General features: G+C 46.1%; 1 long non-coding RNA gene across 1 annotated transcript; it reads right to left on the bottom strand.

The window, feature by feature from the left end:
- Positions 1 to 4655: 4655 nt before the first annotated feature.
- On the bottom strand, positions 4656 to 6488 carry LOC129529150 (uncharacterized). The gene is made up of 3 exons (XR_008674586.2): positions 6261 to 6488; positions 5532 to 5809; positions 4656 to 4880 (listed from the first exon to the last, which is right to left on the bottom strand). It is a non-coding gene; the product is annotated as an uncharacterized lncRNA (long non-coding RNA).
- Between the last annotated feature and the right edge of the window lie 12644 nt (positions 6489 to 19132).

Genomic DNA, 19132 nt, shown 5'->3' with positions numbered 1-19132 from the left:
TTATACAGTGTCGTTGTGAGAGTAGCTGACTGATACAAAACTAGAGACCCAACATGCTGCAGCGCTCACAAGCACCTGAATGCACCTGCCCTCAGGGCCATCTTCTCCCTACACACTGTGCTTTCCATTGCCCTCAGGGCATCTTCTTGTCAGATGATGGGTCCCTGCCCACCGCATCATGTTGACCCCTGTTCCCAAGGGGCAGGCCCAAGCTCTTCTGGTCTAGTTCAATGGAGCAGTACCTCTGTGCATTGGAGGAGCTTTTGCTTGTTTGTTTTGCTTTTCTCTAATCAGACATGCAAGGGTATATTTAGCTCTTCTAATGCAGAGAAAGCCTGTTTGGCTACCGTTATGTCAGTTTCTTTTCTACTTTTGCAAACTTTCTTTCACTAAACATTCATCAAACCTAGAGCTGGCCTTTTCCTGGTGACAAGAAAATAGCAGGGGTGTTTGTGTCCTCTTTGGATTACGCTGACATTTCTGTCCATCCTGACATCTTCACTGGAGAGAATCCAACTGTGCCCCCTCCTGACGACTGTTCCTGTTGGGAAGTTTCTTACTAAATAACCATCAGCATCATTATCATTGTGCATCTTTGGGACAGGAAGAAGGGAGGGCAAAGTTCTGTCCCAGCCTATTAGGAGTCAAGAGGGAAGGAGATGGGAGCTGCTGACCTCTGACGGCTTCCCCAGGGGGCTCTGGCTGGGCTGCTCAGCTGTGTTGTCTCACAGCATATGCTTCACAGCTCCCTAGGACCTCAGTATCATTCTTACCATAGGACAGAAGACGATGGCAAAGCTCAGAGAGGTTGTGTAACTAGCCTGAGGTCACACAACTACAGAATTTCCATATGGAAGAAACTTTTGGCAATTACCTGGAAGGGGCTTCTGGGGGGGCTGTGTGCTGCTGCTTTTGCAGAGCAACGTCACTGTGTATTTGTGGTGGATGTGGAGGTGAGATGAAAATGAACAGACGGTTACAACCATTCCAAGCCACCTCTTGACATCACCAGTGATAATAAATGGTCATCAGCTCTCATGTCAGGACCCAGGGGCACAGGCCTGGGGAGGCTGCTGAGAGACGCCACCATGCCTCAGCTGTTCGGTGTTCTCCTGATCCCTGGTGGGTGTCGGCTTATCCAAGCAGGTGCTCACTCATCCATTCTCTCCCTCACTTCCTCATTCTCTCTCCCACTCTCCCACTCAACTCGCTGCTCACCTGCCACGTCTTCCAGGTAAAGGTGTCTGAATGGGGCCATTCACGGGTTGACTGCTTCTCTCCCACCTTTTCTGTTCTCACTGTCTCCACACCAGACCCCACAACCACAGGGCCTCCAAAGACTCACTTTGCTTCAACTGCTCTCCCCTGCCCTGGGTTTGACTTAAGCAACACCTTTGCTTGACCAAGCATGAAGGTTGCTGAGACAGAAAGAAAGCCTTCATGTCTTGGTAATCCCACTGGCCTAGGGCTGCCCATTGGCCTGTGTGTTATCCTTCGAGAACCATCTGAGGAGTGATGAGGCCTATCCTAGCAGAAAGAAGACAATTGTCAGGATGGCAGGATGACCCTGTGGGCATTTCTTTACTGCTAGCTTGAAAGCATCCTCAATGCCTCAGTGCCCAGTTCTGTATATTTCTTCAATCAGAAGTTCAGTAATGGGGGAGCGGAAAGTAAGCAGGAAATAGAAGAAACAAGACTAATTGATCTGATGAGGAGAAAGGGAAGGCAGGTGTAAAGATAGTTGCTGTAAAAGTTGTTGATATCTGTTGTGAAAACACCTGAAAGAATCATATTCTCTATGGCCACTGGAGCTCAGTAAGATCAAGCCACAGTTTGAATACTGTTAGAATAAGCTATATATACAAACACATTTTTTGCATACTGAGGCAGTGGGGCACTTATATAGTCATTTCATTAGTGTCTTGTTTTAAGTAAATATGTTAGAACTTAGGGAGGAGTAAGGACTAGCCTCAGGTTCAAGAAAGATAGGATCATCTTCTCCCAGATCTGTAGCAGGTGTGGAAAGCTCTTTGTTCTGGACTTGGAGATGTGAAGATGAGGGTGAGAGCCTAGAGCTGCCTTTGACCATCTTGCTGCAGAGCAAGAGAGTGGCCCAAGAATGGAGCCCAAACCTGAGCAATCAGAGCCAATGATGGAGAGAGCATGGGTCCTGAGAATGTCATTTGACACCTGGATCTACCCATGCCTGCAACCCACACTGCCCCCAGAGTTCTCTGCTAACAGAATCAACACATTTAATTAGAAAACTTCTTTTAAAAAGCTGGGTTGAATTGGCTTCCTGTTGTTTGTAATCTAAAACTCCAGACTCATACTCACCTAAAATTGCAGGAGTCATTGATTAAAAAGCAACATCATGTCCAGTTAAAATGGTTTGTCCACCAGGTTCCATAACAAGGCTCCTAAGGACTGTGAAGTCAGATAGAGCTTTTCCTTCCAGAAAATGGCATTGTGGTGACAATGGTGCAGTTGACCCCTTAGATATAGAGCCAGAGCCAGAGTCATTTTTTTTTTTTTTTTGAGACAGAGTCTCACTCTGTCACCAGGCTGGAGTGCAGCGGCGCGATCTAAGCTCACTGCAACCTCTGCCTCCTGGGTTCAAGCGATTCTCCTGCCTCAGCCTCCTGAGCAGTTGGGATTACAGGCACGTGCCACCACGCCCAGCTAACTTGTATCTTTACTAGAGATGGGTTTTCACCATGTTGGCCAGGATGGTCTCCATCTCCTGACCTTGTGATCTGCCCGCCTTGCCTCCCAAAGTTCTGGGATTACAGGTGTTAGCCACTGCACCTGGCCACCAGAGTCACTTTTTATAAAAAGAAGAGAAACTTGTGAAAAATCACTCATGATTCCATGAAAGGAACAATTCAATATTAAACAGTAGGCCAAAAGCTTAAACTTTTATATTAAATCCAAATGAGCTTAAAACTATATGGACTGGGCCTGGCAGGGTGGCTCACATCTGTAATCCCAGCACTTTGGGAGGCCGAGGTGGGCAGATCACTTGAGCCAGGAATTCAACACCAGCTTGAGCAACATGGCGAAACCTCATCTCTCCCAAAAATGCAAAAATTAGCCAGATGTGGTGGCACACGCCTGTAGTCCCAGCTACTCAGGAGGCTGAGGCAGGAGGATCTCTTGAACCCTGGAGGTGGAGGTTGCAGTGGGCTGAGATCGTGCCACTGGACTCCAGCCTGGGTGACCGTGTGAAACCCTACCTCATAAAACAAACAAACAAACAAACAAAAACCTATATGAACTGATTTCTTAAGCCCAAAGAGCCTTAGTTGACCCATCAACTTTAAACTGGAGATAACTGATTTTCCACTGTTTTTCTGTCTGGTACAAAGAAATGGGAAAGTGAAGTGTCCCTCACATGATGCCCACCCAGCCACTGGCCACCTAACAACTTTGAAGTGGCCCAGTGTCTCTTCCACCCTCTCATGGCAGAGACGGAAGCACCAGAGGCTTATGTGTGCCTCAGTGGAGCTTCCATTCCCAGTGGTACTCAAGGCCTCGTGGACTTGCTCCAGAGCAGACTCTTTCATATGGAGCTAAAGAATAAGAGAGAAAGATGTAGGGATGCACTATGTTTAAGAAAGAAATTACTTTGCATCAAATTATTTAGTGTTTCCCATGGTTTGGTTGTTCTTTGTGCTAAAAGGTCAGACCCAGCAGGGGCCCTGTGCCTTGGTCTGGATTTGTACTTGAAAGAGGTGCTGGAGTGGCCGGGCACGGTGGCTCACGCCTGTAATCCCAGCACTTTGGGAGGCTGAGACGGGCAGATCACAAGGTCAAGAGATTGAGGCCATCCTGGCTAACACGGTGAAACGCTGTTTCAACTAAAAATACAAAAAAATTAGCCGGTGTGGTGGTGGGCACCTGTAGTCCCAGCTACTTGGGAGGCTGAGGCAGGAGAATGGCATGAACCTGGGAGGCGGAGCTTGCAGTGAGCCGAGATCGCGCCACTGCACTCCAGCCTGGGCGACAGAAGGAGACTCCGTCTCAAAAAACCAAAAAACAACAACAACAAAAAAACAGGAGGTGCTGGTGGGGTCACTGGGAGCCCGCGCTCACTCCTCGTGGAGACCCGCAGTTCCTTGGTGCAACTGCAGCCTAGTGGGTTCAACAACATCCTTCATACCCACCTTAACCTCAGCAAATAGAACTGCGAGAAAGCATTAGGATTTGGTTTCAAACTTAAAGTTAGGTTTTCTTTCTTCCTGTTTATAAAGTGAAATTAGGGCAACAAAGTGAGACCCTGTCTCTACAAAAAAATTTTAAAAACTAGTGGGGTGTGGTGGGGTGCGCCTTTAGTTCCAGTTACTCAGGAGGCTGAGGTGGGAGGATCGCTTGAGCCCAGGATTTTGAGGCTGCAGTGAACTACGATTGTGCCACTGTAATGTAGCCTGAGTAACAGAGTGAGACCTTGTCTCAAAAAATACATTAAATTAATAAATAAACTGAAATTATAATGAGAGTGATTCAAATCTTTCGAAACTAAGGAAGTTCATGGCGGTGTTATTTATAATAACCAAAAAAAAAAAAAAAAACAAAAAACTGGCATCCAGCAATAGAGGACTACTGAAGGCAATTATCATATATCTATGTGATGGAATATTCTGAAGAGATTAAAATTTCCGTTTTGAAGCCTGCTTTATGACATAAAGAAATGTAAGCAACCAGCCTGACCAACATGGCGAAATTCCGTCTCTACTAGAAATACAAAAAATTAGCCGGGCGCCTATAATCCCAGCTACTCAGGGAGGCTGAGACGGGAGTTGCTTGAACCTTGGAGGTGGAGGCTGCAGTGAGCCGAGATCGCGCCATTGCACTCCAGCCTGGGCAATAAGAGCGAAACTCTGAAAAAAAAAAAAAAGAAAGAAAAGAAAAATGAATAAATGTAGGTGATGTAATTTGATGTCAACTCAAGGCAGATTCTGAAGAGTACACGTTCAAACTAAATCCCAGTTTCATAAACCAAGTAGAGTTTTTTATTTTATTTTATTTATTTTTATTTTTATTTTTATTTTTTTTGAGACGGAGTCTCACTCTGTCGCCCAGGCTGGAGTGCAGTGGTGCGATCTCAGCTCACTGAAAGCTCCATCTCCCGGGTTCACGCCATTCTCCTGCCTCAGCCTCCCGAGTAGCTGGGACTACAGGCGCCTGCTACCACACCCGGCTAATTTTTTGTATTTTTAGCAAGAGATGGGGTTTCACCGTGTTAGCCAGGATGGTCTCGATCTCCTGACCTCATGATCCGCCCGCCTCAGCCTCCCAAAGTGCTGGGATTACAGGCGTGAGCCACGGCGCCCGGCCATAAACCAAGTAGAGTTCTTACATGTGCATTAAAAATGCTGGATGAAGTCGAATTTTACTTTTTGTCTATGTTCTAGGAATAGTTTATAAACTTTCTATTACCTTTTACATCAGAAAATAAATAAACAGCCTTAAGAATAAAACCATAATAAAAGTATAGAGCAGCCTTGAGGTATGACATGTAACTGTCTTACCATCTGGGACATTTTTAAGCTTCACAAACTCTCCCTTCTTTGTTGGGATGCCCCAGGGCAGGGACCCTGTCTCCTCTCGGTCTTGGTGGCGCCAGGAACACATCAGGGCTCAATAAATAATTGATAACAACAAAGACCCCCAAAGGAGTCCCTTCACTTCGGGTGGCCTGCTGAACTCCTCAAGGCTTTCTCTTAAGTGCATTTCATTTGTTTTGAATTTTTTTCAACTTAAATGGTTGAAAATCAAAGCCAGGAGAGAGCTGTTGGCTTGTGGAGAGCTGGAAAAGAGAAAAATAAAGAGTGAGTACAGTCCCTGTGGGGCCACAGCGTGGGGCCTGGACCTGGGCACCTGCAGCTTCTGAAAGTCCCTTCTCGGGAGACGGAAGGAGAGGCTTTCATTCACATCCTAAAGCGAGATGAAACCACTTTCTGGTTCCTTTTTTGAAAACGGGTGTTTTTGTACCCAGATGGGCTCTGAGGCATACGATCTAAGAGTCAAAAAAGATTGGATGGTGCATGAAAAAACACTGAAAATCCTTAGTATAACATAAGAAAGGTGGACTTGGAGATTAGAGAGAACGGTCCCTGCATCGGAGTCACTTGCTAACAGGTGTGTACTGAGTACCCACCACTGCCAGGCACTGCTCTGAGTGCCGGGACAGAGCAGGGAACAAAACACCCCCACCCCTTCCCGCCCCCGCCCCTGCCCCCGCCCCCGCTCCGCCTCACCTCACGAGTTACTTTCGAATCTGGAGGACAAGCAGTAGCCATTGAACCTGCAACTGCATGATGTGCGGGAGGTGGGGGCTGTTCTAAAGGACGATAGAGGTGAAGGGCAAGGCGTGTCAGGGGTCAGGAGTCCTCTCTGAGGAGGTGAGCGAGCCCTGGGAAGAGCACCCCAAGCAGAGGCACAGCAGGTGCACAGGCCCCGGGGCAGGAGAGACCTTGGTGATCCTGGGTGAGGAACAGCAGGGAGGTGGGTGTGGCTGGAGCCACGTGACCGAGGGGGAGGTGGGAGGAGATGAGGTCACAGGAGAGGGCGTGGAGTGAAGCAGTGAGGGGTGACCTGTGGCCTGTGGTCACTGTCTCCAGGTGAGCAGGCTCTGGTGGAGAGCCAGGGCTCTCAGGGGTGGTCCTAGGGGCAGCAGCATCAGCACCCCGGGGCCCTGCTGGGAAAGCCAGCTCTGGGCTCTGCTGAGACCTCCTGAATCAGAACCTCAGGGTGGGCCTGGCCATTGGAGTTTTAACAAGGCCTCCAAAACATTCTGACACTCACCAGAGTCTGAGAGACACAGCAGAGCTAGAATCCGGGCTCCAGTTTTCACCAGGAGACAGGAGGATTCTGGGTGGAAGGGCAGGAGGGACTGGGGTCCCCCCTAGAAGGAGCGCCCCAGGAGGACGCCACACAGGTGGACATTCCCTCCTCCTGGGAATGGTCTCTAAGGGTTGCTTGGACAGGAAAGTGGCTCTCTGAGCTGCCTTAGCGTTGGAGATGCTGGGGGTGAGTGCCCCAGGAGCAGGCCTGCACTGGTGACTGAGAGGCAGGAAATAAACACCCCAGCTTCCCCTGTGTCTGGGTGACTCTGAGGGGCGTCCCGTACACAGATCCCAGGCTGCTCAGCAGGATCGAGTTGGGAAGGGGGTTCCAGGACAGGAAACAGCATGACTAGAGGTGGAAGAACCTTGGCATATGCAAGGCACTGTGTGTAATTCCATCGGGCTGCAGTGTAAGCTTGCAGAGAGGAGGAGGGAGAGTGGAGTGAGATGGAAAGTGACTGATGAAATGTATGTATCCCCAGGAACGTCGGTCACGGATAAGCCCCCAGTGAAGGGACTTAGGAAGCCTCTCCCCCTTCGTGTTCTTCCCCAGAGAGTCTTCCGAGATGGAAATGCTTGCAAGGGAGGAAGAGCCACTTTCTATCTTCTGCCATCAGAAGCACAGAAGGGTGAAGCCAGGCACACCCAGAGAAGCATCTCATGTTGTGTGTGGCTGCTGCAGCGCTCTCCTGGGCCCTGGGGCAGGAGATGCTCGAAGGTCAACAGGACTTGGGAAGGCAGCTGTGAGTAAAGCCCCCAGTCCTGGTCCTGGACTCACTGCACCAGGGACCCCAAGGGGCTAAACATGACTGGATTGTAGCAAGCCTTTTTCAACATGCAAAGAAGCAACCAGGAAGAATGTCTAATTACAGATGTGCTATTTCTCTCCTCTTTCTTCTTCAACTTTCTCATTACCCTCAGTGACATCACAGCAGCTTCCCCTTGTCCTGTGACAAACCCAGAGCAAGGTGCTTTGGGTGGTAGTCAGAGTGACATGGGAGACCCTGAGTTCCACGTGTCTAAGCCCATATTTCCCTCCTTCCTCCCTAGTTCAAGGAAGTAACCAGGCGTGGCGACTCCTCCTGGCAGGCACGTTCACAGGACAGAGGCAGGAGCTACTTGAGAAAGATTTAGCTCATTGGAGCGAGGGGCGGGGCAGAGAGGGAAAGAGATGGAGGAGAAGTTTATTGAAGAATGGAAAGGTGCAATGTTCCCCAGGTCCTAGAGATGCGCTGCACTGCAGAGGGTGGCTGTGAGGTCCCACACCTGCAAGCGGGAGTCACTGGATTCTGCTGGTGGCTGACCTGCTGACCAGAGATGTGAGCCCAGTTTCCTCTTCTGTAAAATCAGGCGTAGCCCAGTGGCTTTCAATCCTGGTTATATGTTAGTGACACCTGGGAAGGTTTAAAGATTCCTGATGGCCAAGCTGGACCCCAAATCTATCAGATCAGATCATCTGGGTAGAACACAGAAGCACCAGAGTCGATAATGTCCCTCAGGTGACTCAAATGTGCAGCCAACATGGAGAGCACTGACCTAAGCTAAGTCCTGTTTACAAGAATTTTGAGACCATGAAATGCTTAGAGCGGGCAGGGCCCTAAGAAATCACCTGACCCAACTTCTGCCATTCACAGGAGAGGAAACTGGTTTTCAGAGAGGCCAAATCACTTGCCCAAGGACACACAGCACATGAGCGGCAGAGCCATTTCCAGTGTTCCCTCCACCTCTCAACGTCCGAATATGACTAATCTGAAGCTCTTAATTTCACAAGAGAGCTGGGCCTGAGAGACCCACATGGAATCCCTGATTTTCAGGATAGGATCCTAGGCCTCTTGGTGGTTCAGCAGGCCATCCTGTTGCAGTGACCCTGAGGTCCCTCCTTGGAGAAAAATTCCAGGAGGCTTGAAATGTTCTCCAAGGCATAGAAAAGGATGATATGCTTGGAAACTGGAAAAGACTGGGAAATAGATGACAATTTGGGTTTTGTGGCTTCTTTCCCAAAGTAAACATGGCAGAATTGCTTCTCACTGAAAGGGCGTCTGGGTTTCATAAACAGACCATAAAGAGGCAATCGAAGACCCAGAACATCCCCAAATCAGCATCTGTCCCTGCCATCTGGCTCTACCTCCATCCTCCTCCATCTCTCTCTCACCCAGGCTCACAACACCAGGAAGTGCTCTTGCCTTTTGGAAGGAGGATGGTCTTCTCCCCAAGCACTTGTCTCTTGGCTCCTCCCACAGGTGGAGGAGGGTGAATCTGATTGATGGGAAGATGAGACTCTGGGTTCCATCCAGTGGGTGGGGCTACTATGCAAATGGTCAGAAGAGTTAGGATGCTTTTGGCAGCAAGTAACAGAATATGCAGCTAAAAGTGGCTTATAGTCTAATGACTCAAAGTGGGGTCCATGGACCAGCAACATCAGCATCAAGAGTTTGTTAGAAATTCAGAATCTTATATTTTACCTTAGATCTACAGAATAAGAATCTGCATTTTGCATAAGAGCCCCAGGTGATTCATGTCCACATTGAAGTTTCAGAAGCACCATCTTAAGTTAAAAAGATATTTATTAACTCACTTAACAGGAAGCCCAGAAAAGACAACTCTAATTTGGTTTACTCTCTAGCTCTAGAATGTCAGGCCTCTGTCTCTGCATCTCTGAGATTCTCTGGCCTTTGCCTTGAGGTTTCCAGTGGCTGCCATGGCTCAAGCATCACCAGCCTTTGTCCAAAACAGAGGATGGGAAGGAGAGCTGGGGGATTTTTCTCCTGTGTGGCTTGGGAATTCTTTCCCAGAAGCCTCTAGTAGATGTCCCTTAAGTCCCTTTGGCTAGAACTGGATGACAGGCCTGCTTGCAAAACAATCACAAAGGGGAAGAGGATTACTATGCTTTGATTGGCCTTGAACCATTGAGCAATCATGTTTGTCCCTTAGGGCTGAGGCAGGGCCACCTTTCCTCAGCACATTGTTTTCTACTGGAGGGGTGAACAAAAGTAGGGCTCTGTTACCGAGGGAAAAAGGAGAGTGGTGGCCAGGTGTGGTGGCTCATGCCTGTAATCCCAGCACTTCGGGAGGCTGAGGCGGGTGGATCACAAGGTCAGGAGATCGAGACCATCCTGGCTAACATGGTGAAACCCCATCTCTACTAAAAATACAAAAAATTAGCCGGGCGTGGTGGCAGGTGTCTGTAGTCCCAGCCACTCGGGAGGCTGAGGCAGGAGAATGGCATGAACCCGGGAGGTGGAGCTTGCAATGAGCTGAGATCATGCCACTGCACTCCAGCCTGGATGACAGAGTGAGACTCTGTCTCAAAAAAAAGGAAGAAAGGAGAGTGGCTGCTCAGTGTCGGCCACGAACCTGGCTGTCCCTACGTGTCCTCTCTCGTGTGTGTGTGTGTGTGTGTTTATATGTGTGTGTATGTGTGTGTTGCTGCCATCAGTTCACAGCACACCACAGTCCTCTATTCAGTGGACTATTTTTCTGCTTGGTTAAACCAGCTGTCCCTAGAGTTAGGGTCCAGGCACGAGAAGACCCAAGCCACAGACTCCCAACCAATGTTGAGTGAAAGCAACAGAAACCAACTCTGGATTCCTTGATTTAATTTTTTGAAGACATTTATTGGCAAGATATGAGGTAAGTCACAGAACTCTAGGAAAATTAAATGTGAAGAGCCAAATTCAAGAGGGTCGGGGCATCAGGGCAGCTCCTGGTTCCCCTGTGCTGGCAATGATTCCACTCCAACCTCTAGGGTCCTCTTGTCACTGTTCATGATTCAGGTCCCCAGAGGAGGACGGGATGGTCCTGTCTTGGCCACATGTTACCCCCTGGACTGGGGGAGGTTGTAGTTTGACTGAAAGTCCCTCCTGACCACATGGACAGGGATGGGGAGTTTCTCAGAGGAAGCCTGAGGATTTGCTCAGGCCTGGAGAGCAAACCCCACACGCGCTCCACACATCGCCTGCACAAACGCCCCTCCAGCCGAGCCAGCCTGTTTATCGCCCCTCAAACATCCTTCTCTCCCATCCTTGCTTGTGCTGGGACCCTTCCTGGAATACTTCACTCTCCTGTTTGCTCTTCTAACTTTCTTGGTCCTTCAAGACTCAGATTAAACCACCCTCCTCCCCCAGCAAGCACCAGCCATTGCTGCTGCCCTGTCTCAAGGTTTCTGAACCTCAGAACTATTGACATTTGCGGCTGGGAAATCTCTGTTGTGGGACTGCCCTGCATATTGTAGGATGCTCAGCAGCATTTCTGGCCACTACTCTGTAAATGCCAGTTATGCCCTTACCCAGTTATGACAATCAAAACTGTGTCCAGTTGTTGGCAAGTGTACCTGGAGGGAAAAATTGCCCAGGTTGAGAGCCACCCATTTTCTGAACCTGAGACCCTAAGATTTACTGCCATAGCAATTTAATGACATTGTGATGTTTACTTAACTTCTCACTGCTGCTTAGTGCCTTCACAGACTGTAGCCAGCCAGAGAGAAGCCAGTTTTGCTACAACCCACAACCCTACATTAAGTTGCCTCCCACACTGTGGAGGGATGGCTCAGGGCAAAGGAGCATGGCAGACCACATGCTTTGGGCTTGATGGCTTTAAAGCCTCTGCCAGACTGGGAGGCTCACAGCTTGGTACCAGGTCTGGATGCAATGCCATATTCCTGAGGCAGGATAATCTTTATGTACTTGATAAATTAGATAAGCAGAAGGCCATTAGCCTAAGGCTATCCCCCTACTTTAAGCTCCTAAGTAACAAATTACAACCTAACTTGGTAAGTAAACAAACAGAAACCTAACTTAGGAGTATTTTTTTTTTTTTGGTAACAAATAGCCAGATTTCAGGCAATCAGAAACAGCTAAGTTTCAACCAATCATTGGCAGCCCACTCATCACACCATGCCTAAATAAGGCAGATGCCTAGTGGTAGCCAATCAGGTGATTTCTCTGCTTTCATGTGCAACCTATAGAAGCTCACTGTCCAGACTACTGGGTGGCAGTCTCTGAACCTCTTCTGGTTCTGAGTGCTGCCCAACTCATGAATAGTTCTTTGCTCAAATAAACTCTGTTAATTTGTAAGAAGCTTTTCTTTTATCATGCTGTAGACACTCTTTCTGGCTACATTGCCTGTCAGCGTTCTCCTTGGACCCAGTAGGAACCAAAACTAGCTGTGACTCTCCAATAGTGACAGCCACCCCCTCCCACCCTCTGAGCTCCAGGAATGGCTCACAAGAGCTCTTTACATGCACTCTCTCATTCACAATGAATTAGGTACTAGTGTCCAGTTTTTAGAACTTGGGAAACTGAGGCATGGAGCATTTCAATGTCCTATGCACATTCAGAGTGAGTAAGGGTAGAGACGGCTTTGTCCTGAGGGATCTGAGTCCAGAGCCAGTGCCCACAGTTATAATTTTCACAGATCACCACAGCCCACCATCTCTCTGAGCACCCACCCACATTCTCCATGCAGCATGTAACTTGTAGGAAATGAAGGCATGTCCCAGACTTTGCCTGTGTCCAATGTTAACTCATTTCCTATTTAGCACAAAGCATTTACTAAACGAGAGTTACTGATTTAGTGGATGCACCACTTGACTCTGTCATCTCTTCAGTGATAAGATCTGCATTTTGCTCACTACCTCATCTCGGAATCTAGCAGACTTCTTGATGTATGGCAGGAACTCATCATTATTTGCCTCATTTAATTGAATTGTATTACACTTCTTTTTACACTTCATCACACCTAACAGTGTTTTGCACAGAGAAGTCATTCAAAAAATTCTTGCTGAATGACCATGTAACTGATCAATTAGTCACTTTTGAACTGAACAGTTTCCATTGTCCTTACAAGTGAAAAAAGTAAAACGACTGCAAAAGTGCTTTTATTATTGCACATTGATTGCTCCAATTAAATGGTTCTCTAAGCTTCAGAGAGCACAGTGATTCAGCTCTTTTGATTTTAAGCTCAGCTCTTTTCAGTTCTGATACATGCAGGTTTGGAAATCTGTGAAATGTGTAATGTGGATGCCATAAAACCATAATACTGGCAGCCAATTTAAACATTTCCTAAGGAAATTTATATCATTTAGAAATGAGGAAAAGTTCTGGATTGGGACTCAACAGAGTCAGTTTTAGGAAATTTGTTTCAGGGAGTTAGCTGAAGAGCAGCAGGCTGAGAAGCCAACCTGGATGTGACACCCCGTGAGAGAAAAACTCAGTTTAATGAATGAAGCAAATCCTGGTAAAGTGCATAGAGCTGATCTCAGAGGGGCTGCCTATTTTCTGACAATTGGCAATTCTATCTGTTAACTACAAGTGTGTCATGGGACAAGGAGGAAGATTGTCTGCAGCCCTCAGAGAATAGGATAGTTATCCTCTTTATTGGCACACAATCATGCTTCTAAGTAATGCTTTAGAGCTCATCAGTGGTGAGACCCTTGGGTATTAAATATATCCCTCTGAAGGCTGTGACCCAGAAGTGTCGGGAAATATATCTTGGGGGCAGAGAGGAAAGGAAGCTGAAAAGTAGTTTTTATCCTGAGCGCATTCTCCAAAATAGGCTTTGCAACAATCTTTGCATGTGTGATGGGGTGTGTGTACACATACGCATATGTTCTGGTGGTGTGTGTGCCATGGTGTGTGCATAAGTGCACATGTGCCGATATGTATATGCACATGGACAGATGTGCTGGAGTGTGTGTGTACATGGGCAATTATGGACTGGGGTATATGTCAGGGTATGGGTGTACTGGGGTGTATGTATGCACATGGGCAGGTGTGTTGGGGTGTGTGTGCACATGGGCAGGTGTGTTAGGGTGTGTGTGCACATGGGCAGGTGTGTTGGGGTATGTGTGCACGTGGGAGGGTATGTTGGGGTGTGTGCGCACATGGGCAGGTATACTTGGATGTATGCATGTATACTGGGGTATTTGTTTATGCCCACATATGTGTGCATGTGTGTGCATGTGGGCATGTGTATTGAGATGTGGGCAGGTGTGCTGGGGTGTTTGCATGTACTGGGGTGTGTTTGTCTATGGGTCACACACATGTGTGCATTTTTACTCCTCTATTACCATGAAGGGCCTGGAGGTCAGCTCTCTGCATCCATTTCCTCTGTGAGTCCTGCAGCCCCCACCGCTAGGACTTAGGGGTGTTTGGTGAACTCAGGAGTGTGGGAAGATGAACTGGAGGAAGAGTCAATTAGTTTCAGTCTGGATCATCAAAAGTGGCTGAGATAAAAGAAATACTTCATCATGAAAACATTTGGCAATCTTAAGATGGGTCCACAAAAGGATCACATTCGTCTAACCACTATGATTGATTCAGGGGTGATCACGTGACCCAGGGCTAAGCCAGTGAGCATGTGGTATTCCCCTTGACCACTGGAATTGGTTCAGAGCTGGGCATGTGAACCACAGTCATCCATTTAGAGTGGATAGGACTTTGAATGCATGGAGTTTTTGGAATAGAAACCTCCTCTGACCAGGCACAGTGGCTCATACCTGTAATCCCAGCACTTTGGAGGGCCAAGGTGAGAGGATTGCTTGAGGCCAGGAGTTTGAGACCAGCCTGGGCCACATAGTGAGACCCCATCCCTAAACAAAAATAAATAAATAAACATTTAAAAGTTAGCCAGTCACAGTGGCATACATCTGTAGTCCCAGCTTCTTGGGAAGCTGAGGTGGAAGGATTGCTTGAGCCCAGGAGTTTGAGGCTGCAGTGAGCTGATTGTGCCACTGCACTCCAGCCTGGGTGACAGAGTAAGCCTCCATCTCTAAAAATAATAAATAAATAAATAAAATACAATAAAAATTGACCAAAAAATAAACTTTTTCCCACCTGGAGAATGGGGAGTGCAGACAACAACCTGGGGCAGTGACAGCCATTATGTGACCATGAGGAAGGCCAGTGGGAATAGAGGCTTCAGAGTCGAGGACAAAGCAAGACCACCAGAAGAAATTGAGCCCAAGGCTGTGGAGCCTGCCTGAGCTTCCTCCAACTCAATTTTAGCAGCCAATACATTCCCTTTAATGTTTTGTTCAGTTTGACTTTTTGTTGCCATTTGCAACCCGAAACTTACTAAGTGATACTGTACTCACCCCTGGGGTGTTCAAGGAAAGAGAGGCTGAGAAGGCTCCAGGGATGCTGAAAAAGGAATTTCTGTCATGGGTTGAAGATCAGGCTAAAAGCTTGGTAAGCTTTCTTTGAAATCAATGACATGACAAAAGCCACTTGACCAGTGGAAAATGGGCGTGTGTGTGTGCATCTGAGTATGTATTTTCCAACTTAAACTGGCCATTTTGGTATACCTAGAAAGGATATTTAATTATATATTTATATGCATATGTAAGAGGAATATTAAAAGAGGCAAAATACAGAAAATTAAAGGAATAAAAGGAATATGGTTTTCAAACCTCAGCCAAGCTGGTGGGAAGAACAGCTTAGATACATTTTGTGAGCTGAAGGTTCCGTGAACCCAGCTGGGGCCTGATCACTTCCAGGAAGGATGCTTGGCTTCTTGTTGCAGGATGGGGCACCCGTGGTCTATGGAGGAAGCTCCTGGACTACTGTTGACCAGAGAAACAACTTGACCAATGAGGAAGCAGAGCAAATGCTTCAATATGTTTGCCTCACTGTTTAGGCTTGACCTTGAAGAGGGCAGGGCAGAGCCCTTCAAGCACATCCCCAAGATCAGAGTGTCTGCCAAGTTCTCCCTGTTGACTCCATTTTGTTGGGTCATCACCATGGCAACTACAGGGACCAGGGCCCTGGCCTGGCTGGTGAGTGTTTGCAGCAGCACCTACTGCTGGTGATTCTGGAGCATGCCAGGTCCATGGAGTCTCGCCTGCAGTCACTGCAACTTACCCTAGAGCGTTAGTCTACTCAGCAGCAGGTCCAAATTATCTGAGCTAGAGGCCTCAATGTTGGCGTAAACTGACAACATGGGACTTGCTAGGACGCATTCTTTTGTTTAATCATAATTACTATTCAGTTCAGTTCCTCTGTTCTGGCTTCATGAAGCTTAATGATATTTCTTGTATCTGCTATAAGTAGAGTCAACGCCTCCACCCACATGCCATCAACTAATGGTTGCTAAGTAACCTCTCCTCTCCCAGCCCAGATCTAAGAACACCCCATGGCTAGACTTCAGCCATGGAATAGAAGTAAAATGTAACTGCTTTCATATATACTAATCAATATGACGCCATCAGGCCATCTACTATCCCTAAGTCTGAACACAGACAGAGCATATCTCTGTGTTTGTGAATAAACCAAAACCCAGGAACTCCTGTGAAGTGTTTGTGCTTCCAAACCCAGGAGCCACACAGCAACATCACTGGGCTGGAATGAGATGATTCTTCCAGAGCAACTTGCAGGAAATGTGTGTTAGGTCCACCTAGGGCTGGGGGCATACATCAGGTATGTTTAAAGTCTTTGTGGGAACCCGTAGGAGAGAGACCGTTTTTAAGTAAACTGTTTAGTAAATATAGTACACAAGCAGAATAATGCACAGTTCATAAGTGTAAAACTCACTGAATTTTCCCAAATGGAACACATTCATGAAAGGGCATCCAAATCTAGAAGGAGAACGGAATCAGCACCCAGAATCTTCCCTTCTCTCTTCTTGTCACTCCCTGCCCCCGCAGGGATAATCACTGTCCTGATTTCCATCCTCGGTAATTAGCATTGCCTATTTTTAGACTCTGTACAAATGGAATCACAAGTCTGTACCCTTTGTGTTTCTTTTTCTCGCTCAGCATTATGTTTGTTACCCATGCTTTGTGTGCAGTTGTGGTTAGTTCATTCCATTATTTTATACTGGCCTATTATGGGGAAAATCACAATTTAATTATCTTTCTATTGCTGATCACCGTAGACTCCTGGAGTGCTTTTAAAGGAAAAATGCCAATAAACAAACTACAAGACTGTAGTTTTAACCACAATCAAAATAAGCAATCCTCTTGATGCAAGCAGGTCACTCCTACTCCCTGTTGCTGATTGTGAATCCATTTTTCAGGTCTAGCATCTGAGTAACCTACAATTCTGAGAAGAGAAAGCAATTGCTTACGAGAAAAAAAGTATGGTTTCTTAAGCCGCAGATTGCAAACTGGCAGTGCTTGGGGCATATCTGGCCTGTGCACAAGTTTTCTTTGGCCCACCCAAGAGTTTTCTGATTTTTTAAAAATAAGATGCAACATTGTATTTAATGTAAATGATCTGGACATCAGTGGGAATAGCAGAATAAGGACCTGAAAATCTTCTCCTTCATCAATTCAGTGAGCAAACTGCCAAAATTGTCCAAATCATTTTTTTTTATAACTCTAGGAAATTAACCAGAGGCTTGCAGCAACCCAGGGATGTTTATTTAACAAAAATGGTTGAATCTTGTTAAGATTAACAAAATTTATGGATTTTAAAGTAATCCAATTATCACCTCCCTTGTCCCAGCTTTTTAAAAACCAATAGCCCACAATTTTGGTGAGAACCAGCAGCCAGGCAACTACTAGAGGGATCAGAACAGGGTTGGAGTTCCTTCTGAGCCCCATTCCCTGCCTGGTGGTTCCCTGAAAAACCCCAGTCTCAAGGCTATCTTTACTGGACTTGATTTTTAATGAGCATAAACAGCCTTTTCCCCCAGCAACATTTGCCAAAACAATTAGAGGCAATTGTTTAGCATTTCAGCTGCCTACAGTGGTAGTAATAGTTGGGGCAAACAATAGACTAATCAGAAAGCATAAATGTGAAATCCAGGGAGTTAGATGCCCACAGGGGGATCTGAAAAGTTCACATGTTCTTAATCTAGAAGGGCACATACATGTGCAGGGCTGTGTGCATGCTCAGGAAAGAACCGAGAGGGTCCTAAACTCTCTCCTCTGGCTGGCCTTAAAGCTGTGCTCAAGCAAGAAGTGAAGGCTTTGCCAGAGTTGTCAACTGCCTGAGAGTGAAGATATACCCCAAGAGATATAGAGGTCCTCGGCAGAGACTGGAAACATTAGTTCTGGGCATTTAAGGAAGTCTTTCTTCAATCATGCAGAGACTTGTTTCCATACATGACAAGGAATACAGACTTTAAAGAATTGGTTCAGAAAAGCCACTAAACAAACATCATGAACAACAAAAAACAAAAAGCAACAAACTCTGGGGGAGGAAAAGAACCAGATTTCAAGAGTTGCCAAAAAATATTATCTAAACAATCTATTTTTCAACAAAAAAATGATGAGCTATGCAATAAAAAAAGAAAGTATATACCACACACAAGAAACAAAAGCAGCCAATAGAAACTGTCCCTGAGGACGTCCGTACATAGGACTTAACTAGACAAAGACCTGAAGTCAGTCATTTTAAATTTGTTCAAAGAATTAAAGAAAACCATGTTTAAAAAACTAAAGAGTGTAGGAAGATGATATTTGCTATTAAGAATAGCAATAAAAATACAGAAATTATTCTTAAAATATAAAAAAGAACTAGTTAGAAGTTTTGGAGTTGAAAAGTACAATAATAGAAATAAAAATTGACTAGAAGGGGCTCAAGAATATATTTGAGCAGGCAGTGGAAAGACTCAATGAACTTGAAGATGGGTCTATTGAGATAATACGGTCTGAGGAACAGAAAGAGAAAAGAATGAAGAGATGTGAACAGAGCTCAGGGACCTGTGGGACACCATCAAGTGTGACAACATACACATAATAGGTGTCCTAGGAGGAAAGGAGGGACAGAAAGGGAAAGAAAGAATCATTGAGAAATACTAGCCAAAAAAATTCCCAAGTTTGATAAAAACCAGCCAGGAAGCTCGATGACCTCCAAGTAGAATAAACTCAGACATCCACACTAGTCACATCATAATCAAACTGTCAGAAGACAAAGGTAAAAAAAAAAATCTTGAAAGCAGCAAAGGACTTGAAAATACATTTCTGAAAAGATATACAAATGGAGACTAAGCACAGAAAAGATGCTTGACATTGTGAGTCATTAGAGAAATGCAAGTTAAAACAATGAAATCCATTTCACATGTACTAGTATGGCTGTAATAGAAAAGATGGACACTAACAAGTATTGGAAAGAATGTGGAAAAATTAAAACCTCATGCATTGCTTATGAACATGTAAAATGGTACCGTTACTGTGGAAAACAGTTTAGCAGTTCCTCCAATGTTAAATATAGACATATCATATGATCTAGCAACATATGCCATTCCCAGACATATACGTAAAAGAATTGAAAACATATGTCTACACAAAAGCTTGTATATAAACGTTTATAGCAAATTGTTCATAATAACCAATAAGTGGC

Source organism: Gorilla gorilla, chromosome 21 (assembly GCF_029281585.2).
Source record: "Gorilla gorilla gorilla isolate KB3781 chromosome 21, NHGRI_mGorGor1-v2.1_pri, whole genome shotgun sequence".
Lineage (NCBI taxonomy): Eukaryota > Metazoa > Chordata > Mammalia > Primates > Hominidae > Gorilla > Gorilla gorilla.
Note: the sequence above shows the minus strand (reverse complement) of the source record. Positions and strands in the feature narration are given on the sequence as shown.